General features: G+C 39.8%; 1 long non-coding RNA gene across 1 annotated transcript; it reads right to left on the reverse strand.

Moving 5' to 3' along the window:
- Positions 1 to 1,084: 1,084 nt before the first annotated feature.
- LOC143695697 (uncharacterized) lies at positions 1,085 to 23,849 on the reverse strand. The gene is made up of 3 exons (XR_013185197.1): positions 23,631 to 23,849; positions 3,456 to 3,519; positions 1,085 to 1,646 (listed from the first exon to the last, which is right to left on the reverse strand). It is a non-coding gene; the product is annotated as an uncharacterized LOC143695697 (long non-coding RNA).
- Between the last annotated feature and the right edge of the window lie 737 nt (positions 23,850 to 24,586).

Genomic DNA, 24,586 nt, shown 5'->3' on the forward strand with positions numbered 1-24,586 from the left:
ATCCTTTCCAAGGCAGCTCCTGGAGCACCAGCTCACAGGCTTCTGTCAGCTCTGGTCTCCTGCTCTGGTGTAGCAGCCAAGAGCCACCTAAACCAAACTGCTATTCTGGATTTTTCTTACCCAAGAAAACTCTCCTGAACTCTCCTGGAGACTTCTCATGAAAATCTTTCAGGTTTTCAAGATTAACACATTGTATTCAAATGGCCCTTCTCATGAAAATCTTTCAGGTTTTAAAGATTAACACATTGTATTCAAATGACCCTTTCTCAGCTGGTCTTCAAACACAAATGACCCTTTCTCAGCTGGTGCTGCCAAACTTGGAAAAATCAGAGATGGGCTGCTAGACGGAGCTCTGTAGGACTTTTTTGAGACAAAGAAATGTCAGATAAATTTCATATCCCCTGAGGTCTCAACACGAATTGTGGGGCTAACTAACAACTAAGATCACTCTTAAGATACAGTAGAGTTTTCTCAAAATTTATTCTAAGTATGCAGATCTGACCCTGCTTCCCACTGTCTGTTGTAAAATGAGCTTGGCACACGTCAACCGTTCTTACATTTACACATCAGAGGCACAAAAGGTTCTTTTATTAAACATATGAAATACTTCTTGAGTGTAGTAATGTTGAAATACACCACTTTAATTTAAACATTAGGAAGAGAACAAGTGGTCTCTCTATACCACTAAGGTTTCTCCAGAAGGATCCACCAGCTTTCATCAGACACTTGCAACTAGACAAATCTTGCTATCTTGAGTCCTCTCTCAAGGCCTCCTGAGGGACATTTGTACCACTTTCCATTAACAGAGTAAAATAGAAAACAGCAGGAATTCCAGAAGTAACATTCAGTATGTTTTGGTGATCAGATTCTTGTCATGCATAAAAGTATTTTAAATCAGCTAATCCACTGAGTGCAGAGGACTGTTTGCTGAACTAAACCTATGAGAATAACTAGCTGAGGCCATTTATATGGAAAAAGAATAGGAATTAATGTACATTCACCACTTTAGCTACTGTTCAGGCCAGCAGTCATATGTAACTGACCTTACAACATTTCACCAAATAATGTGCTTATGAACATTTAAATTTTGGAACATGAATCAGAGGTTTTGGAGGAAACAGTATTCAGTAAGTCTGATTCAGGATATGGATGTTTACAGGCTTATGGCATCTTCTATGCATTTAGAAATCAAGAGCCAATCACAGGATTCGATATAACTTTCAAAACCATTTCAGAATAATTCAAAATTTATCACAATCTAGAGACGTTACTGCATAATGCATTAACATTTGGCACTGAAACTGTTTCAAAATTTTCTAATTAATAACCTGTAAATTAGTCTTTTCTTGTGTTGACATGAGTGATATAAATCCCTGTGTTATTTTAAGCAGAGTGTATTTTGTCATTCAGTGCTCTCCCAGCAGGAAAAATAATTTTTTTTTGAAGACAGGACTGCAATTCCACAGCACACAATTTAGTTTCAATAGTGGGCACAGGACTTTGCTAATGGGAATCAGCTTTCATTATTTCAAATGCTATTCCAGGTGAATTGAATCATTCAATAGGAAATTTTGCATTTGTTTTCCTCCTTTTGCTGGGCTTCTCTGGCAGGAAAATGGCCATACTGCCAGAGCAGAAGACAGCATCTGGAAAAAAGAGCAAAAAAGAGAAAAAACATGCTGCAGGTCAGGTTAAGAGTCCTGTTCTTAAGAAAACAGAATCAAAATAGACCTCCACCAGAGAGGAGGTACCATGAAGTTTCATAATTTACATTTTTCAAGCTACTGCTATATCTAGATAAAGAATGGGGAAACTGCTGGATTTGTTTTTCTCTGTAACAGACACTGGATTAAACACTTTCCCAACAGAACTGGATTCCAAATCTAACGACAAGGCAAAAGGACAGTCTTCATTGAGAAAAACAAGACCTTTTGGAGGGCATTTCTGATGAGTTCCTATGAGGTATTCAAAGATAAAAGAAGTTAAAAGGAGGTACTTTGTTCTTGGCAAAGGCCTGTCAGTGCAGGGGCAGAGGGCTGACCTTGGCCCATTCCCTTCTGGGTAACATGAAGCCTTTTCTCTTTTCCATCCTCCCTTGGGCCAGTACCCACATTACTTATAGAAAATAAAAAGCCATGAAGAAATTGATAAGAAAGCAGCTTAGTTACTTCTGAAAAATCCCTTGTGTTTCCAGTAGGTCTTTAGGAATTTAAGTGTATATCTGCATACTCCAAGATTGAATCCTCTTTAAAATATTTAAATAGATGAATCACAATAATAAGCAGGAAATACAGAGATAAATACAGCTTAGAAGCTATGACAAGAGATTTAAAGAATATTTTTGACTCTTTTCTACTTCCACGGAGCTGATGCTCAGGCTCAGCAATATGAAACAAGTGAACCTAATGATAATAATAACATTCATAGATTCTCCTTTAGCTTCCCACAGATGAGAAACGGAAAATAAAGTAACCCAAGATGGGTTTATAAACTGCTTGCTTGTATTGACACATGTGTCATGGAACTTGGCAAATTTTCTCAGGTCACAGAGTTTGCTACCACAATGCAATGTGAGCAGTTTAACCAATTGAAGTAAAAATAATCATTTCCTATCCTTTAATCATGAAATGTTCCTAAACAGAGCACAGATAACTCCCCCAACATAGTACAGAGCAAGCCTTGTAAATGGGATTTGTTAAACATGTGTGGTAAGAAGACAGACAACTCAGTAGGTTTTATGTTGAATTTGCATTTCCAAGGGCAGCCTCAGATTATGCCTTTCACTTCCATGAAGTGAACAGGAGGACTGGCAGATGTTTTCCTGGCTAATAGAAGAAAGTATTTCCCTGGTAGCATCATCCTTAATTGAGGGCTCTGCTTATCTTGTTCCTAAACTGAGAGAGGAAAACTACCTGAAATACTTTGTAGTTCCAGCTACTGTTCAAATTAACCTCTTTGAGATGCTGAGAGTAAACTTCCCTGTGCTCTTTGGAAGCCAGCATGGTCTCTGAGACTCTTTCCCACTCTGAGAAGTCAGTACTCATTAGTGTAACCTCCTCACTGTGATTTAAAGAAAGCTTGGGTTTGCAACTGATTGCAAGCCATGGACAATGGGAAGGCTGAAAAAGTTCATCTAGGCTTTAATTACAGCTGAAATAATGCTAACATTTAGGAGACATTTAACAGCAAGGCTAGCAGAGGAGTATTCCTGCGGGGTTCTGTTCATTTTTTATTGTTCTTTTTGACAATTACTAAGTGTTTCAAAAGCAGCAAGTTAAGTCCAGCCTGCATGTAAGAATGCAATGATAGCTCTGTTAATCATCCAGAAATCATCTACTTGGGACAGTGTGATAAATAACAGGCAAACTACTCAGCCAGTTCTTGGAAGCAGAGCCTCTGCTTTGGAACAGTGTGAAACCACAAATGCTATCCATGTGCAAACAAATGTGACTTACAGTTTATCATTTATATTCGTGTTGCCCTGAAAATGTCTTTCCTCTTCCTGGATCATTAGCTTGTCTGAAAAAAAATAGAATTACACACATATTAGAAGAGGTCGATAGAGGAGAAGCAAATGACAAAAATTAAACAAAACAATAGGCTGTGTTATGTTTCCATGGAAAGGCAGCAAAGGAAAAAAAAAGAAAGCCCAAAAAAAGAATGACAAAAGGATTAAACAGAACATAACCAATATTTCAGTAAATGGTGGCGGGTTTCTCTTCCCTTTGCAAATGTTTCTCATGTGTCAACAGTTACAGGTCTTACCATGGGCAAGCTGGGCAGAGCTCACCCACAGAATCACAGAATCACAGAACCACAGAATTACAGAATCACAGAATCAATCACAGAATCACAGAATCAATCACAGAATCACAGAATCAGCTAGGTTAGAAACGACCTTGAAGATCACCAAGTCCATCCCATGACCTAACACCACCTGAGTAACTAAGCCATGGCACTGAGTCCCACATCCAGTCGTTTTTAAAATACCTCCAGGGACAGTGATTCCACCATCTCTCTGGGCAGCCCAACCACTCTTTCTGTGAAGAACTTTTTTCTAATGTCTGGCCTGGACTTCCCCTGGCACAGCTTAAGGCTGTGTCCTCTTGTCCTGTCACTGGTTGCTGGGGAGAAGAGACTGACCCCACCTGGCCAAACCTCCTTTCAGGCAGCTGTAGGGAGGGATAAGGTCTCCCCTGAGCCTCCTTTCCTCCAGACAAAACAACCCCAGCTCCCTCAGCTGTTCTTCACAGGGCTTGTGTTCCAGGCCCTTCAACAGCCTCATTGCCCTTATCTGGATGTGTTTGAGCATCTCAAAGTCCCTCCTAAACTGAGGGGCCAGAGCTGGAGGCAGCACTCAAGGTGGGACCTCCCTGCCCCTGCTGGCCACACCATTCCTGATCCAGGCCTGGATGCCCGTGGCGTTCTTGGCCACCGGGGCACACCTGGCTCATGTTCAGCTGCTGTTGAGTAGCAGCCCCAGGTCTCTTTCTGCCTGGCCACTGTCCACCCCACTCAGGGCATCTCCTCACTCCTCTTTGCACACCAATGTATTTATTTCACAAGTTAGTTTGAAGATTGCTTTTTTTTCATTTCTCAAAGCCTCCTCCATGTGTTCAGAATTACATTTACCCAAGAGAAAAAGATGGTGATGGCCCACTTACATGAGTGACAGACTATTACAGATGTAATTACACCCTGAGTCTTGTATTTGCAGCATATTCCCCCTCACAGCCTCAAAGCTTCTCAAATCTGAGAGCTCTTCCAAGGAGATGTTGAGCTTGCCATTATCTTTAGAGACATGGCTGAGTGAGAAAAGCTAAGTGGATGCTGGTGTTTATATGGAGGCCTTGGCAAACAGAATCCAAGGCAGATTTTCACAAAATGTATTACCCTGGTAATTGCAGAAGCGAAAAAGAGTGGGCAATTGGGAACAAAATACCAGTGGCAAACACAGCAGACAACTGTTGGGCATGTTATGGTGCCAGAAGAAAGTGAAAATTGGACCTGAAATGCCAACATTTATTTTATGGTAAAGGTTCATATGTGAACTATCCTGTGTGTTGTGTGTGCTGTGTGCTATCCACTCTGATTACACATGGAAATCCTTTTTTGCAGTGCTGCTCTGGTTTTGTATGTGCCTTTAACACATTTGCATTTTGAAGACACAGAGCAGAGTTTCTTTTTTTCCATGTGCAATCAGTTTTGGGGCTATTTTTACCAAGTATTAAAGCCATAAAAGAAACATGATTCTAAATATTTGGGAGCTATTTTCTTTTTTTCCCATGCTGCATTTATGTACATGGTTTTACATTTTATTTTCATTCTGCTGACTCCCATTCAGAAAAGGAGCTAAAGTGCAGAAAGGATGATAAAAAGCAGACACTATACAGATTTTGATTTTCTGCATTTTACTTTCTTTTTCAGAAATAACATTGGAAATAAGGATATACCTTCCTTTAGAAATTTAAAATAAAATAGAGGGAAAAACAATGCAAGAGGTGATGCCTAGTTCTTGTGGGCTGATTTCAAAAGGTTAAAAGTGGTGGTTTTCATCTGCTGTTCTGATAACACAAAGATTTGTACTGAAAAAGAGTAAATTAGAAGATCATTAAATAGGTCATAACCATGGGAGCTATGTCTAGCATTAGTCAAAAAAGCAGTTGCAAAATTTCTCTGATGTAGCATTTGCAAGGGTTGTAGGTCCAGCCTGGAGGCCAAGAACCAGGCCCTGGTAAATGGTCACAACCCCACTGAGGTCAGAAATGCTTCCTCAGCTTACACAGGCTGGCCTTCTGTTTAGAAAATCTTGAAAAATATATACTCTTTAATTAAAATTAAAAATATAGGCCTGAAAACCCTTTTACAGAGAAGCTGAATATTAATCTCTAACCCATGAGAAGTTTCCCACCAAGACTGAGTCAAACAGCTGCTCTTAAACATCTGTTGTTGAATGTGCCTCTAGCAGAAAGCAGTACAAATTAACTCATGTTCTAGATGTTATATTGGAATTTATAAAAGATGTAACTAAACCACAAATTCTTCACTGGGCACAGTACCATGCTTAGCAATTGCTGTAGGAACTATCAGAATAATTTCACCTTGCTGTTCACCTTAGCAGAGCAGGCTTGGGCTCCAAGATTTCATCACTGCAGAGTGAGAAAGTATTTTCTGGAGTAGCCTAGGATGTGATTGCTTCTCAGTGCTGTGGGAATCCTCAGGAAAACCTGGTTTTGTTCCATCTGGGGACTGATGCTGCTATGTCTGGTTTCTGTTAGATGAAATCTTTTATCCTGTCAAAGTGCAGCCACCCCTATTAGGGAAGGCACAGTTTCCCTGTTTCCCCCATGCAGTGCTGGGACCTCTGGCCACCACTGCAGCTTTGTGTGTTGCACTGTCCTGTCACACTGTGCCACCTGCTGGGACGTGCTGGGGCAAGAGACCTTGTCCTCTGTGCCTGCTCTGGGTTGCACTGAAGATTACCTAAATCTTAGAAGAAAGGGGAGGTGAATAAGCTTTTGGTGTTAAACATACCTTGAGACACTATTAAAAATCTGCATTTCAGGCTCTATAACCTGTGTTAGGTGTGAGCAGGTGGCAGACAGCACCTATACTGACCATTAATGACCTTTTCTCAATGCCTTTTCTTAGAGCATTGCACACTTTTGGTGAATTATGTCCAAACAGGGCTACATTTAACCCATCTTCTTGTAGCCAAGACTCTCTAATAAATAGTTTGCTGACTATTTGTCAGTGTGTGCATGTATGGCTTACATACCTACAGAGGATTTTATGTTGCTTACTGATTATTGGAAAAAAATTGTTTTAAATTTACTGCAGTAATGACTGTGCACCTTTTGATTCGTATATGGCCAGAGACCCATGCACATGGCTGTGCCACAGCCTCAGCAGGATGCCAGGGCCACAAGTCAGGAGCATTCACTTGGCAGGAGATGGGGAAGGGGAAGAAGGGTTGTTTCTCAAAGATGCTGCCAAGAAATCTCAGCAGATACGAGCTGTATGTGCAGCACCTTGCAAAAGGAATTCAGCCTCTCACATCCATGGTAAGAAAGCTACAAATGGCTCACTCATTTAACTTTGTGGAACTATGTGTACCTGCCAAAGGCCACCTAATGACAAGAATTTTAACTTTGAATTGTTTAATAAAACTACTTTGACAGGAACATCCAAAAGATCCACAAATTTTTTCAGTGTTTTTGTTATATTCACAGAAAAGCAAAAAGCAATCCCACACACTAGCAAAAACACAGATTACACAACATCTGATAAATGGAATATGACTATTTTTTAGTTTTTCCCAGGATTCAAACCTGTGTGAATCAAATGAAGAAGTAGCTGTCATGCTGGGAGCTCTTCTAGAAAAAAAACCAGAATTCAGAGGTAACATAGCTCTCAGCAGCACCACTGAGCACTCAGGACTTCACCCTCCTTCAATTAATAAGCTGGTCTTGGCATATAACAACTGCCTGTTTCACAACATTTTAAAAGTACAGAGTTTCTGGTTTTAATCTACATGGATGGCACATTTCATCATTAAAGTTCTGATGGGCTGGAGAAGAATTCATTTTTTTTAATAGTTTCCACAATCTATGTTATCCTATTTTTTGTCTCTCTAATCCTAAAACATAAAAGGACATCTACAAAGCTGTATTGGCCTCCCTTTCCTCTCCAAAGAGCTCTCAAAAGCTTAGATCCTCCTGTCCCTGCACAGTGAACTGATGGATGGCCCCTTGCACCCAGAGGGGAGTGGAGGGAACTGAAGGCAGCCCTGAGGCCCACAGACACCCCAAGCATGTACTTGGGCTGAAGGACCTGCATTCAGATTCTGATTTTACACTGATTTTACATTACTCTTTTGAAATGCCTTCAGGGATAACGACCCTATCACTTCCCTGGGCAGCCTGTTCCAGTGCTTCACCACCTTTTTGGTGATGAAATTTTTCCTAATACCCAATCTAGACCTCCCCAGGTGCAACTTGAGGCCATTTCTTCTTGTTCTACCATTGTTTCTTGGGAGGAGAGATGGACATCTGCCTTGATGCCTGGGAATGGCTACCTAGAACAGAGGCTAGACACAGTTAGGAGGATAAAGTGGGTGTTTATTAAAGGCCTTCACTAGATACACCTTGGGCAGCCAAAGCCTCAGAGAGGCTACACCCAAGATGAACAGTGGGCACGAGTTTTTCAGACAGATATAAGTTTGGTCTCTTTGCATATCAGGCATTAATTCTGCAATTACAGCTTCAGATAATGAAGTCATATTTCCCCAGTTTGCCCCTTCCCAATTCACTTCTGTTTATGCTTTTTGGCCTGAGGCTGGGATGGTGACCTTGGTTCTCAGGCCTGGAAGGAATGTTTTGTCTGACCAAAATGTGGGGAGAGATATGGAGTTCAGAGTTATGCACTAATGCAGTCCAGGATCAGAAAAATATAAAAAATAAACTCTTTAAGCTTCAACCTTGCTACAGCCGCCTTTCAGGAGGCCTCCTTGGCTTGGTTTAGCCAAAAAAATGGTTGTGGAGGTGTGAGCAGAGTTGTAGGCTGAATCCATGCCAGGTAAGAAGAGCAGCAGGAGCAGAGAGGTATTTTTGCTGAGAGTGGCAGCTCAGTGAGCCAGGAGGATAAATAGTGATATGACAAGGTAAATACTGGGATGACAAGGTATAAAACCCAAAGGGGGAAAGCAGGGTGTAGGAAGATGGCAGCTCACCAGCACAAGGACCAGCAGAGGACAACCCTTCCCTCAGGGTTTCTCACTAGAGGCAGTGAGACACAGCAGTGCTCAGCCTAGCAGGTCACAAGGCCTTGGCTTCTGCTGTGTGCATCAGCCAACAGGGGATTGCCCTGTTCTCCTAGGAGGGTGTGGGCCTCTGAGTGTCCCTGCTCACAGCAGGAGGTGATGGGCCAGATGTGACCACAGGGAGAGGTTCTGCTCTGCTGCCTGGGGCTGTGGCAGCCTGAGGGCTATGGGGGCTCCAGTTCTCCCAGCTGGAGGTGAGCCCAGGACCCCAGGTGCCAGCACAGCTTTGTTCCCTGCTCAGTGACAGGAGTTCACTGCTCTCTTGATCTGAGCTGCTTTCTGCAGCTGGCTCTGAAGAAACTCTGCCTTCTGCCACAGGTTCCAGTGTTCCAGTTCAGTCCCCAGCATGAGTCCAGCTCATTACACAGAGATAAGGCCATAAAGACAGGCAGGAAAGCACAGACCAGGTTGTGATATTTCCTCCTGGTTTGTGCCCTGATGTGTCCATAGCCCTCCTGAGCCAGGCACTGGGAGGGACACAGCAGATATTTCCCAGAGGTTACAACAGTGCAACTCTGGCCCTTCCTGAGCCTGCCCAGCCAGACCAGGGGCTGTAGGTCAACATCCAAAAATTCACTGCCCCCTACACATTGTGCCTCTTGTAATCCAGATCCTGAGCTGGCTTAGGCACTTCCACGTTAACACAACAGGAAATGATGCTCAAGGTATTGCAGAAAGGAGAAATACTAAATCAACTATGAAAACCTCTCTATTTCTGCTGGTTTTCTGCTTGGACAGCATCGCCTTATCTCCTCTCATGACCCAAACCAGGCAGACAATCTCTTGGTTTCAGCATTTCAGACCCCAAACTCATCTCTCTTCCCCTGGTACACCTTGCACCACCACGGCTCAAACAGCCAGCCTGAACTAACAGGGCTTCTTTCAGTTTGCTCACAGCCCTTTAAAGAGAAAAAAAGGTGGACAAGATGTTTAAGATTCAGCCTTGAGAAAGAAGATTTCTTAGTCTTTAATCTCCAGCACTATGCCCTTGGATATAGCATTATAGGTCCCAGTAGTTGGTACCTGCCAAAGGAGTAAGATAAACACTTGTACAGGTAACGACCAGACAAGTTTCTTTTGAGAAATTTTCTTCTATTATCTCTTTTACAAGGAATTAAACACTTGCTGTTGACCCAGAACTCAGTAAAACTGAGGCCAGCCTCTAAGGTTGATCAACTGCAAGGAACTAAGTGGCACATGTGGTGAGGTCAGCCTCTCCCAGATGAGCTGGAGTAACTGCACATGGTTTTCTGATAATGTGAACTAAAATACCCTTGCTTAAACCATTGCAGAAAGTTCCACTGCACAAGTGAAGACAGTCAGTAAAATTATTTTATTTTCACTGCAGTGGGATCCATTTCTACACAGGCAGCCTTCATGCCTAGGCTTCAGGGCAGCCACATTCAGCTGACAGTGGCAACTTCTGGATGCTGAAAATGCTGACAAAGAGCCTTTACCCTCTTTTGAAACCTCCAGCCCTTTGCCTTGAAGAAAAGCTCTGGTTTTAAAGTCTCTCCCATCCATTTTAGGGTAGTGTGTAAGGCAGACACAGAGAGGAATACTGGATGCCTTTTTTCTCAGCTTCACTCAGGGTTTGAAATGGCCCCAGGAGTTTTACAGAGCTGGGCTGCTGATATTCATGTTCTCTTACCCTTGCCCAGCGGAGCAAACTGGCTTTGCTGTGATTTCCACATGGCCTGCACAAGGACTTGGATACTTCACTACAGCTTAAGCTTTAATTAATGCATTATGACATACACCTTTCAGGAACTGGTCTAATTAAATTTTTTCTTTAGGCATCTAATCAAAAGGAGTAACTGAGATATTAGTCTCAAGATGGTAAATTATCCTTACTTTTTATTTCCTCAAATACCTGTGAAATGTTCTAGTTTTGGTTTTATGGCCAGGCAGCTCTATGGCATTGTACTTTTGTTCCTGTATGTGTTTAATGGTCCTTTGCTCACAGCCACCTCTTGCTTTCACACATTCATTCATTTCTTGGATGAAAACCAACAGAACTCCTTTACATCAAATAAGGGAACTTCTAATTTCACATGTAGTATTTACATGTGAAATTAGAGATGTAGTTTATAGATCAGCATTTGCATACACATGCATAGTGTATGTGCTGTATGTGCAATACAATATTATAATATAGCAATATGCTGTATGATTTTATATATTTGTCTTTCTCAGGGCTGGAGAGGAACTTTCCTCCCTGTTGCCTGTAAGATTAGAGAAACTTGGTTCAAAAAGTCTCAGGATGGAGGGAGAAAGAGGGATTGCTTTTTTTCTTCACTGCTCCAGCTTTCATTCATACACTGGAAAAATTAACCTGTATTTCTGGATTCCTGGCCTACCATAACCTGGATATCAGTGCCCAAATGAGTAAGCCATTTTTTTTTTTCCTGTGGAAGCTGAAAACCCTGGCTTTCATCCCCAGTGCATGATTAAATGTTTTAGTGAAGTATTTTTCTTTTAAAAAATGTATTTATTTCCAACACAGTTTATTTAGACCAGTGCCTCTAGTCCAGGAGCCATCTGTGACTTTCATGAAAGGCAAGTCAATTCCCAAAGAATAAATAGAAAAAGGTTTATCCACTACAAATTTTTCAATCACATCCATTTCACTTAAAGATTTAAATTGTAACCTGGAATTTGATCAGTATTTCTATTAACTTATTCCTTCATCTCATATAAATAAAGCAATTATTTTAACTAATGAAGATAATGGATTATGAGAAAATAAAGAACAACTACAAGAAGAAAGCCATCTATATCTATTAAAGTTGCACAGAGAATATAAATTTTCTCAGTTGTGAAAACATGGGGTGAGTCACTGTGGAAAAAGTTAAATGTTACCCAGAGAGAAAAGAAGTCTAATAAGAGATGAGTTGAATGGGTTACATGCCCTTGATTCCTCCCTCTTATTGTTTCTTTGTCCTAAAACAAACCTGACAGTATATCTTTGGATCATCAGGTTAATGAAAGATATGTACATTGTGAAGGTTAAATAAGACCTCTGGTAAAGAAGTTTCACCAGAAAAGCCTGAGGCAATTTGAATTTTTCTTATGCTTCTGATTCCTAATGCACCCACTAAAGAGGCAATTTGACAAACATAAAGCACTCGGGGCTCTTTGTCCACACTTGTCAACTGTTTTTTGTTCAGTAAAAGCCCAGTGGAAAGAAAGGGCTTGAAACAGTCATTTTGTTATCACAGAACTCAGAATTAATCCCATGCATCTGTACCCAGTGGTGCTTTTAGCACTGTTCTTTGGAGCTGTAAATCCCCCATGCGAGGAATGTGCAACCGACTCGTGGGAGCTCCTCCGGCCGCCTCTCCTGCTCCTGCTTTTAGAGTCACCAGGGGAGCACAATGTGAAAAGGCTTTTGGAAACAAACAACCAGATTATGTGAAGTATTCCTACTCCTACTTTTTGTAATGCACTTCGTATTTCTCAGTGCACTTAGTATTTTTTATGCAGCTATTTTTAAGTTCTATTTTTAAAACTTAAATAGAATTGTCTACCAACATGCAAGAGGAAAAACCTCAACCCATAGCTCTGTGAACATCATTTATATCAGTGGATTTACAGATCAATAGGAAGGAAATAACTCAGTGTTTTGTTTCCTGATTTTTTTCCTAAAATCTTTGGTCCCTCATTCCATTAATGCAGAAAATAAGGATCCTTAAGAGCTGGTCGGTCAAGTTAGACCAGTGGTTCATTAAATGTACTTTCTCCTCTTCCTGTGGAAAATGCCAAATGCTGGCATGAAACTTTTAGACAGATAATTATGGATTTCTTTACATTGTTGTTTTTTGTTGGGTTTTTTAATGGTTTTTTTTGGGGGGGGGGGGGTTTGTGGGTGTTTGGAGATTTGGTTGGTGGTTTTGTTGGTTTTTTGTGGAATAACCAACTCACAGGGAAATACCAACTTATTTACATGCTTCAATGGCATCTATGGAAATGTTTGGAGACTTCCCAGGAGCCCAAGGCATAATGGAAACTGTAGAGAGTCTGTAGAAATTAAAGACAGCTGCAGGAAATGGACAGAACCCTCAGAGGAATTGCCTTATGGACTTGTATTACTAGCTTAGTTCCACATTTAAAAGATGAAACATTACATTTAGGAACAATTATTTCCACACTATGGCAATAAAAATTCATTACATGTGTAGACCTCATAATTTTTGATAGTTTAAAATTATTTAGTTTTGTTATTCTTTAATGCAAGTATCTCTCAGCAACTAATAAACTAAACAGGATTATCCACTTCTGCTGACTCTCACAGATCCAGGATGGGCTCTGGATGTGGCACCTGGATCCCCATTTAGATTTGGTTTGTAAAAACTTTCCAAGAGAGAATTGGCTGCAACTTTAATCCGAGTCAAACCTTACTTCAACAGTAAGATGTGAGATCCTGGGAATGAACTCACTTGGGAGGAGTGTATAATGCTTCCCAAGTGTTCTGGGCACAGATTTTCTTTGGAAAGAAATGATCCAAAAACCCATCTATTTCTTGGAGAGTAAAGCCCATTATTATATATGAATAGATGTTAAACTTATTTTTTTCCAAAACTGACCAGCAGAATTTAAAGAGGTGTTAGTCATTAAAAATCTCTGCTAGGAAAGAGAGGCAGCTGTCTTCTGATCATTACAGTTATTGGTTTTTTCACAGAATTTAATGTGTAAAAATTGACTGGACTTTTAAGAAAAAATACACTGGCAAGTCCAGTCGTCAATGTAATTTACAAAAACCCCTTAAACTGTTAAATGCATATTCTTAAGAATAAAGTTTGACCTTGCTTCTTCTTGGATTACTAATAATTTATTTTCTTGTTTTCCAGAGGAAATGGATTTTGCAAGAGCAAATAACTGAAAGTTGCTTTCAGACCTTCTAGCTCTAATATGGTAAGGGAAAGATGAGCTGATATTAGGCTGCATCAACAGGTTGTTGATAGAACAACTATATTTGAAAAATGCTGGTAAAAATCAAGGAGTGGAATTATAAGGGAGTCTATTTTGCAAAAGGAAAGGAGAGAAAAAAAGTGGCTTCATTCTAGAGTTTCTCCTTGCAGAAACATACTGAAGGTACTTTGCTAGCAAGAACTATTCAGAAGATTGTGATTGTCTCTCAACATCAGATCTTTCCTGTAGGCTCATTAATTCTACCTAAGAAGCATGCACCAGGATTTATTCTCATTGAAATGTGTCCCAATTTTTAGGGGTTTTTTCCTATGCTTTTTCTCAATTTTTTTTTTGTTTTTATTCTATGATTCTGACCATATTATACATTCTCCTGGTAGCTCCTCTCAGTTGCATGTCCTGTGCCTGTTTAATGAGCATTCTCATTCTCTGTCCTTCCACAGTTAATGATAATGGGCTCCACAGCATCACCCTTCATTATCACTACAGAGAACACATTTCCAGCCTGTTTTATGCCTCAGCCCTTTGTAGTTCCATTTAGAAATACATTTGTAAGACCTGCCTGTGAGAATGTTCTATAAAGCAACGTCAAAAGCCTTTTTACAGACACCACCCTGGTATCTTCTGCTTGTCTTCCTTCCACAGAGCTGCAGGAGGAAGTTTGAAAGTCTGACATTCTTTTTTCTTGCCAAGTCTGTGCTGGCTGTTGCTCAGCTCTACCTTCAGCTCCCATCATTCTCCCTTCTGTCTGACTCCTGTGCAGTTGCTCTCGCCTCTGTAGCGTTGATTCCAGCACACCGAGGTCCTTTCCACTGACAACACTTCTTGCTGTCTGTAGAATGCAGTTATCATTCCCTTGGTTTGTCATCTGCACACTTGGACTTGCATTTCCTTTCTCCCCCCATTTTTCTAAATATTTTAATGTTTTTCTATCACTTGAGGAAAAGGTTATGCATTCATTCTTTGCTTCTAATTATATTCCATCTCTTTGAGTGCTCCTTCAATTTCTCTGTTGTCTGTTTTCTCCTCTGCTTCTAATCCTTCAGACCACCCTCTGACTTCTTTCTCCTCTTCCAAGTACCCCCACAGCTATTTCTATCATCCTTAGAATCTATCCTTTAAATGCCATTCTTGCTAATTCAAAACTACAAATGAAAAACCTCTTTCACCTCATCTCCATCACATTACCCTCCACCACTGAAAATGAATAAACTTTTAAATATCTTTGTCACTTCTGAAAATGAAGAGGGAAGATTAATAGCTTTTACTGATTTAATTGGGGAGCAATGAGCACTATGGTAATCCAGGATTAACTTCTTGGAGTTATTTTTTAAAGCATGCATTATCATATTCCTATTTGCTAGTTTGACAGATCACAGCAACATAGTCATAACTTTTTACAAATTGCCAATAATCCCAAGGCTTCTGTCTTCTAAATAAGGCCATTCTGATTTTCCAACTCTTATAAAGTAATTATGTTTTGTACCTCATTTACAATGAAAATGGATGAATTCAGTCTAAAGAAATAGGCTTTTTCAAAGGAAATCAGATGGAGTGAAAGTAGCTTTGCAATCTGAGAATTCACACAAAGCAAGCAGCTGATCTTGCCTACACACACTGGGAATTTCTGTTAAAAGGAAAGGTCTAATTACACTTTGCACTTTGAAACCAAATAATTCAGCTTTGTTGTAAAGTGACATAATTTTTCTGAAACTGCTGACATGGGGCACAATGTGCATTACTTGCCATCTTTTCACTTCCAATCCAAACTTATGAAAAATAATAGAATATAGAATTTTTTTACAATTTTTAACATCAGAATTTTGGCATTTTCTTTTGCAGCATTGTGTCAGGAAAAAGGTTTAGAAAAACATCAAACCTGGATAACTAATGAAAATTGAAGGGCTTGTTTAATCCCCTAAACTGTGGAAATAAACTCAATGCAACAGTATTTATGCTACAAAACTACCATTTGAAGAATTTGGAAATGGCATTTTTAAAATCTGACAGATGACCTAAAGAGGTAAATCCACTTAAATCATATTCTTTTAAACTAAATGTCATTCTCCCTTTTCACAACAACATTCTCCATTCACATATCAGAGTTTCCTGTAACAGGCCAAAAAGCTCCTAAGTTAATGCTGACTGCATTAGTGATGCCCAGCATGGCTGGGGATGCAGGAGAGAGCTGTGTGCTCCAAAAGGAAGATTTCTCACAGGTAGGACATTCAGCTGGACTCTTCAGATTTTCTGGATGGGAAACAGGTGGGACCTACCTGGCCGCAGTCTTTGGATGGGGAAAACCTGTGAATGTCATCTCAGAAACATGGGTAGCAAAACCTACCAGTATATTAATGAAGGATGGAAAAAGGGTAATTTTAGCCAGGCTAATTTTTTAAATCTTATCCAACTCTGTATTAATAACTGATAAGTATTTAAAATGCTTTTTTTATCCCATTGAGGTCTGACCTTTCTATCACTTGGAAGTCCAGACTGATTCTTCTTTCAATTATTTCAGCTTCATAATCTTTTATTTAAAACAGATTTCTTCAACGACTTTTATGCTGTAATTCTGAATTAAGAAGTTCCTGATTCTTTAAAGTACAAGGACTTTAAGTGGCTCCTTCAAGTGGCTTCATACTTGACAAGCAGTGCTTTGTTCCTGACAATATTTCTAATGTGCGTGGATTTATTAAGGTTGGAAAAGATCTCCAAGATCATCAAGTCCAACCATTGACCCAGCACTGCCAGTTCACTAAATCCTATCTACAAGTACCACACTCACACAGGTTTTGAAGACTTCCAAGAATGGTGATTCCACCCCTTCCCTGGGCAGCCTTGATCTTGTTTGTGGTTTTACTGCTTGTCCCTTTTTCTTAGAGCCATAGACTCTGAGAAATGTTACCCATGACCCTTCCCCCTTTCTAGTAACAGGCAGCATGAAGTTAAAGCTGCTGGTGACTGGGTCCTCCCTTACTCTTGGGTCCCTCTCCCTACACTTGGGCTCTTCACCAAACACCAGCTTCCATTCTGTGTTGATTCTTGTGTCTCAATTTAAAGCAGCCTGAATGGCAGAGTCAGCCTATTCCTGCAACCAGGCTGCTTCTGAGCTGACTGAAAAGCAATCAGGAGTACATTGTCTGAAAAAGTCCAAGCTTTAAATGTCTTCTTGGTCCTTTACAGTCAGATCATCAAACAGCTGCGCAGCATTAACACAAGTGCATTGCGAACATTTATATTCTGATGAAAAGAAAAATTCTGTTTCATCCTTGTCTGCCAGAATTGTCAGTGATGAATGACAAAGTGTAGGAAAAAATAGAGAAAGAAAAGGACAAAGAGAGAATCTGCTTCTCTCTGTGTTTACAACTGGACCAATCAATTATCCCATGGTGAGGCTCACCCCACCTGCACAGAAGGGACTTGTCCTGGCAGAGCCCCCACCGCCTTGGGACCGCAAGGGCACTGCAAAGAAGGTCCTGCTCTGCTTTCAAGCCCTGTGCACAATTTACATTCCAGTATCACATAGAAGCCTCTCAGGCAGATCTACAAAAAAGAACAGTGCACTTCCTGAAATGAAAAGCATTTATATATCCCAAAGAGGCAGCATGCTTCTTAAGTTTCCCAGTTCCAAATGAAGATATTTTGGAATGAAATCTCCTAGATTCCAAAAGCTCCATAGCCTCAAAGTCCACATGTGCTTGGGCCATGCCCAGAACAATATGTCTCAATAGTTCTGAGCAATTAGGCATTTAGATAATCCCAAAGTTTTGAAAATATCCAGAAACCCTTCTGAGGCTGGATTTAGATGTCCTGACCTGGGCTGGACTTGTGCAGTGCTCGGCTGTAGAGATGGGATGGCCACACTGCAGGATGGGAGGTGAAAGAGAAATTATCTGCCAGGGCATCTCAACCCAGCTTTTCTAATTGATAATCCTTATTCACCAGGTTAAAGGATAGATTGGTTTTGTGACCTGGCTTGTGGGAGCAGTGCTTGGATGAATGGGAAAAACAAACATGCATCATGCATATGATTAAGAAAAGGGTAAAGTGAGAAGCGAACAATTATTTTTCACCCTCATGGTTCATCTGGGTCCAAGGGCATCTGCTTTTCAATCCCTGCTCCTAAGAATATATACACAATCTGTTTCAAGATCTTATGTTCTGGCTTGTAAAAAATGTGTTTTTAAACCCAAGAAGTGTTGGAATACACAGTGAATGTGCACTTAAAATTGCTGCATTTGGGATGTGATCATTTTTAAAGAAGATAACATCTGTTTGAAAGCTGAACAAAAATTGAGCTCATGCATTTTCGGGAACTTATTAAATAACATAAGACAGATTGTCTTTCTTTCATATAAAACTTTTTCTTTAGTAGGAAAACTACAAACACTACACAAAATGAAGTCAAAGGCTGCTAACAGTTCCACTCTGCAAATAGCTTTTAGTAGTAATGGCTAGATCAAGCTGGGAGTAGTGCTGGTGTGTGCCCACTGAAGAAATAATAATAATAATAATAATAATAATAATAATAATAATAATAATAATAATAATAATAATAATAATAATAATAATAATAATAAATTACTGTCCCTATCTCTGCAGGCTTGTTTTGCTTTAGCAGTGATAGACCCTGCACACACAGCTGGATCCAGCAGGATTTCAGCCTCCTCTCTACAGCATGTTTTAAAACTGTGAGGTGTTTTCACCTCTGTACATCAATTGAGTTCTGGAGGTCTGATCTTAAGAAGGGAAAACAGTTTCTGCAGGATTATTGCAGCTGTGTGTAAAGAATCGAAGGATCTTTCTTTTTACCTTAGGTACCATAGGCTTACAAGGGTTCCATTGTAAATAATGTGCCATAAGTGGCTCATGATCCATAATAAATGTAGTAATTTGTATCTGTAAATCAGACACAGTGTGTGTGCACATTTTCCTTCTCTAGAGGGTGAAAGAGACACCTTTGAAGCCTCCTGTGCAAAGGGACATCCCACTCACATCATTCAAGTGCTTATATTTTTGTCTAATTGCATATGCAGAAATACGTATTTATCTACTAACAAATGAAATTATAAAAAAGCCTTTCAGTCAGAGTGGGAAATTAGTTTCTGATAAGCATGTGATGATATTTTTGGGATATTATTTAGATTATGTATCAGTATAAAATATTTATACAAAATATTTACAATGTTCTGAGGACAGAAGTGGGTGAGACTCCTATTTACATGGTAGTCTTGACACATTTAGTACTCTGAACTGAAAAATCTCAAACAACCCAAGCCAGTCCTAGAAGAAAGGTGTCTCAGGTGTGACCAGAGGAGTCTCAGGCTGAGGATACAGAGAGGGGATGCACACTGTTCTGTCAGGGCAGGCTGCACTGCCAGGACTCTCCTCTTCTGCCCTGCATGGACAATGTGCACCTAAGCCAGTCAGGCACACTGAGTCCTCTGGGGGACTGAGGGTCCTCTTCCTCTCCCCATTGACAAGAAAGAGAATTTACTCATTTTCCATCAGAAAACTAAGAGTAGGAGAAAATTAGTTACTCGAGTTTGTGGGTGGATCTCACTAAATGGAGGCAGTGGCAGCAGAGATGCATTTTCCTGCAAAATGAGGAAATAGAATAGCTGTGGCTTTATGCTAGCAAGATCTTCCTTCAGTGACTCCAAGACTATTTATCTGACTTATTAATGCTTTCTGTCTTTTTTATCTTTCTTTTTGAAATGTGGTTCTGTAGTTTTTGTACCCAGAATATTGTCATACCTTCTGTAGATGTTTGCCTGTAGATGTTTTTTCTTTTTTCCTAGGTCAGTTTGCACCAAGATATCAGTATCTCACTATTTTTGAAGTTTCTTCCTTATTAGTCACAGGGGCCTCTAACATTGAGGAGGTAGAATGGGGATTGCAAGCTAAAAACCTGCTGAGGACTTCTTAGCTCTGCTGAGACCCACAGCCTCAGTGCTGGTGGGAAATCTGAAGAGCAGGAGTTGCTTGAAGAGCAGAAATGAGATGCCTTTGAGTTTTGTGATAAATGGCATTATTGGGATGAACAGCCTTTGAGGGTCCAGGTCAAGCAGTAAAGCACAGGATAGGTAAAGGAGGCAAGTGAAGGAGAGAAAAAAAACCAAATGGTACAGCCAGGCCCAAATAATAAAGCTTCTGGTAATCTCCACCCTTGAACATGCTTTAAAGCTAGAGAAATTCATCACACTCATGCAGTAGCACAACTATTCTTCATATTGTATAATAAATGCTGTCAGCTGCATAAAGTGACCACATTTGCAACCCTCAGGGAGAACTGGACTATTTTCTCATCACAAAACACAGATATTTATTGGACAAAAACAAATTATGGGACTTGAATGTATTTATTTTAATTTGTTAAGTGGACTTGAAGGGATTTCCTATAAAAATATTAATCAGTGGGAGACCTTTTTATTTTCTAAGTACTTTGTGCTGCTAAAAACATTTGCTAACATGTGGAAGCAAATGCAACAGTGACTTTTCCTTTCCTGTCAAACTCAAGTTTCTGATGCTCTTTTCCTTTGCCAGTATGATTCACAAGAGCTAGACAAAAGACTGAGTTTTTTCAACTTCTTTAGTTTAATAAATTTCTATTCTAATTATGTGGAATATTCTCATTGTGGACTACAGGTGCTGCAGTTTGTGTTTGACCAGTGTTAGGTTATGTTCTAATTCTGGGGCAGAACCTTAGGAACAGCCAAGTGCTTGGGACTGGCAGTAGAGTCAGGCATGCAAGAGCAATGTCCAGCATTGTTCAGGCTGTGCAGAACTACAAAAGGTTGGTTCACTGTGAGCCTGCCAATACTGTGAATATCTGAAATGGCCAAACCTTCAGCTCAGCTGCAGAAGAGAGCCAATAAAACCCCCTCCTCTCAAGTACTGGTTCTCTCCCTCTACTATTTAAGCCCTTTCTAGCCAAATGAACTAAGCTATCTACTACATAAAATTTTAGGCTTTGCCTTTTTTGCTTTGTCACAACTCTGTTTAATGGCAGTTTGCCATTATCTGAGCTCTGAAGGATCCTGAAGCACTCCACAAATCATAATACAAATTATTAACTGGGGTTACTTCATTAAGCACCCAGGGGCAGCTGTCCCTAAGGCTTATCACCGTTCTTTTTTACCCATTAAATCTATTTTGACCTCACAGTTGGTTTTTTAATTATTATCTTCAAAGTCTTAGTATAAAAATCCTCTAGACAGTAAAATTCAGACTGACAAAAATTCTTTTTAAACATGACATTAATATGTACCACTGTAATACCTTATCTTGAAACACTCAACTGGAATTAAAAGTACTTACCTGCTAATATAAAATAGTTCTCCCAATATATCTATAGATATATTTCCCAAGAGAGAGAGAAGGGAGTAGAAATGTCAAAATATCTATTCCCACATGGTTTTAAACTTGTCTTGTTCCATTCACTGCAGACATTTTCTTGTTTTTCACATTTCTACAATAATCCAATACTCAAAAGACAAAGGGATAATTCAGCCCATGTTTTATTTCAGCAATAAAAATACAACTTACCTGCTACAGCTATGTTACAGAGCAGGTATGAAACCCACACAATTTTCCTAGCAGTGACTTTTAAGTTCAAGATGACTCAAGAGGTCTGTAGTTCCTGCCCATATGAAGTTTCTACTACTTTTCACTATTTATTACTCACTCTTAATTCAGCATTTTCAATCAGAACTCCTCTCATTGCCCTTTTCAGAGCAATTCAGAATTCCTGACTGTACAGAATTCTACTGCTCCTACTCTTTCATACTAGTTACTTATTCCATTATCAAATATTGCCACCTTTCCCAAGTAACCACTCCATTTGGATGCATGATACAATGATTTTCTAAATGGCTGACAATAGTATCACAAATCTCAGCAAACTGAACCCATAAACTTATTTCTTAAAAGGGAGAAATTATCAAATCACATAGTGTGGTAGAGATATAAATGGAGATAATTTATGAATCTTCCTAGGCTGTGAGCACAAAGAAAGGTATCCTGGCACTGGTTTGGTGTTATAGGCCACCTTTTAACAAAGCATGAAAACTCACATCATCTTAGACAAAAAAAAAAACCAAAAAACCCAAACCAACCAACCAAACAAACAAAAAAACCCACCAGCAACAAAGCAACCCAAAAAAACAACAACCAAACAAAAAGCATTTTATCCTTATATAACTGCATTTTTGACAAAGCTGTATCTATCTATCTAAAATATACCAAGGGCTATAAGTCCCAAGCAAAGAAATTGCACTTTGATTTGAAAATTTATCACCCTACAGCACACTCTGGACCCAGTTCTCTTGATGAGAATGTCTGTATAAGACATTTATTGGAATCTGAGTCATTACAGGTCCATTATTCAGAATTTAAAAATGGTATTAAAAAATCCTTCTGGCAGAACTGATTCTGGACCCAGGGTATGGGAAGCCCAGACTTCAATAACCAGAGGATAAATATTCACTGTGCAATAGAAAAGAACTCAGAAGAAATTGGAAAAAGTTTTGAATTAGGAACCTGTGAGAGAGAAGAGAAAGAGAAATATTCTCATCTGCAGGCCTCACCTTAGTTTTTTCTACCAGCTGATTTAGCTTATGGTTGGTTCAAATCCTTTTTTTTTTTTTTTGCCTCACTTAATACTTACTTTTGGCATAGCAATTTAGGTGTCCATCAAAGCATTGTGAATTGCCAGACAGCTAAAATTTGGGAGCTGCAGCACTGAATATTTAATTGGATTTTTGATTCTTTTCCCAAGAGAAATCACAGTTACAGGATGCTGTGACCAGGAGCCCCATAATTAGTCCTCCTGCAGTCATCAGCTTCTCTTATACAAAACTGTGACCTAACCAGACTGTGCTCCTGAGCCTTTATTATCCACTATATATATATATATATATTCCATGACCCTATTGGTCTCTCTTTGAAGCATCCTGGACTTCACAGCGTGCCTTGGCTGTGTGCCAGACCAAGAAAAATGGTGGTTATCACATTTTACACAGCTCCATGACCTCTTGGAGGGCAACAGCAAATTGCCAGTGCAGCTGTCAGCTGGGAGGTTTGTTCTGGCTGAAAGCAAATGTCAATAATAATCAGCATCTGTTTTGGGTCTCACACTGCTGGGCACGTCTTCAAGTGTGCAGCGTAGCTCCAAGTGAAGCCACTTATTTAGCTGCCTAAATATGGATCAGGAATGCACATTTATTTGTTGCTGCTGATCATATGCAGGAGAAGTGATGCATCTCCATGCCCATTCCAACCACCTTGGACTAGGGATGACTAAAACATGGATAAGAGGAAAGTTTCTATTAAAATGATTGAGTGTTAATGCATAGTGAATTCCTATACTATGCTACTGACTTATGTTTGAACCTTGTCCTGTTGCAGGAGTAAAAGAAGTCTCCAGCAAGACTTCAAGGTACTAAATCTAATACTTATCATTCAGTTTACATTAGAAATCTCATAACATTTCATGCAGTTTCAGACGAGAAGAAACTGTGATATAAATTAGTCTAAATTCTGGTACAGTGCCTTTTGCTAAAGACTTGGCCTACTGAGGAACTCCAAAATGACCAGAGAAGCAGAAAACCAATTAGGCCAGATCACCTTAAATGATCTTGCAGACAGTGTATATCCCACAGAGAGGACAGGGGAAAAAGCCAAAGTTACCTCCAGATTGAGAAGTTGCACTTCAGATCATTCTGGAAGCAACCAGGGATTCTGGCACCATGCAGGTACAGCCCAGGTGACACCCCTTGCCCTCCAGCAATAACTCCCAGTCCCAGAAAATATTTTATATCCATCCCTAGGTCATCACATTTTAAAAAATATACCAAGAATAGAACAAAAATAGATTTACCATTAAAGTAAGGAAAGGTTTCTGGAGAAACTCCCTCAGTCCTTGTGAGCTGCCATTTGCCCATGGAAGTCCAGGTAAGTGCAGAATTAATCTCTTCAATCTCAGTGTCTGGTGTCAAGGATGACAACATTACCTGGACATAAATAAAAGTAGGTTACTCTCTATACTCAGACTGAGTCACTTTTACAGGACACAGTTCTTGCTCACTGTTCCTTCCCAGGATTTATGGTTATGTAATAGGTTTCTTAGACAAGGATTCCTGTGATATTTATAGTCAGTTTTTTTGAGTTTTTTTTACCTCCCCTTTTAGGCAAGAGTTTCAGAACTCCTCTAGTATTTAACCTCAGGGTAGCCTTTCTCCCCTTCTCTTTCTCCTTTGAACAAGAACACTTTCCTCTGCTCCTTTCCCCCAGCCAGTTGAACAGCTCTGGTGAGAAGGTGTATCCTCAGCAAAAGAGAGGCTCTGAGGATGTGCTCACACTTGGCTCATTACAGGTATCAGTGAAATTCATGGAAAACTGAGCATCTCATTCCTCCAGTCTCCTTAGAAAAATCAGTCTTCAACTCTTCTAAACATCAAACTCTCCTGAGTTCCCTATTTCTGCTGCCTTACACTTGTGATACAGTCTCAAATTCAGACTCCAGACCCATTGCCAGCCTACATGAAGATGTGGAGGGTAAAGAAAATGACAAGACATTTGATACTTAAGTGTGGTCTGTACTTTTCAAGATAGCTTAAGAATCCGTGTCCTGCCAATATTTTATTTATCCTTAGACTTCAAACTTTCTCCCATTTCAGCTTTTAAAATAACCTCATTACAGTGCAGTTTTTTAAATGACACATTTGACTGTTCAGCAAAAGATAAACATCTTCAGATTCATTTGCTGTCTGAGTCTTCAAAATGAGTGTTATAGATTCTAAAGGAAAGGAAAAAAATGTCTGTCACTGACTGCAT

The sequence above is a fragment of the Agelaius phoeniceus genome, chromosome 1, assembly GCF_051311805.1.
Source record: "Agelaius phoeniceus isolate bAgePho1 chromosome 1, bAgePho1.hap1, whole genome shotgun sequence".
Classification (NCBI taxonomy): domain Eukaryota; kingdom Metazoa; phylum Chordata; class Aves; order Passeriformes; family Icteridae; genus Agelaius; species Agelaius phoeniceus.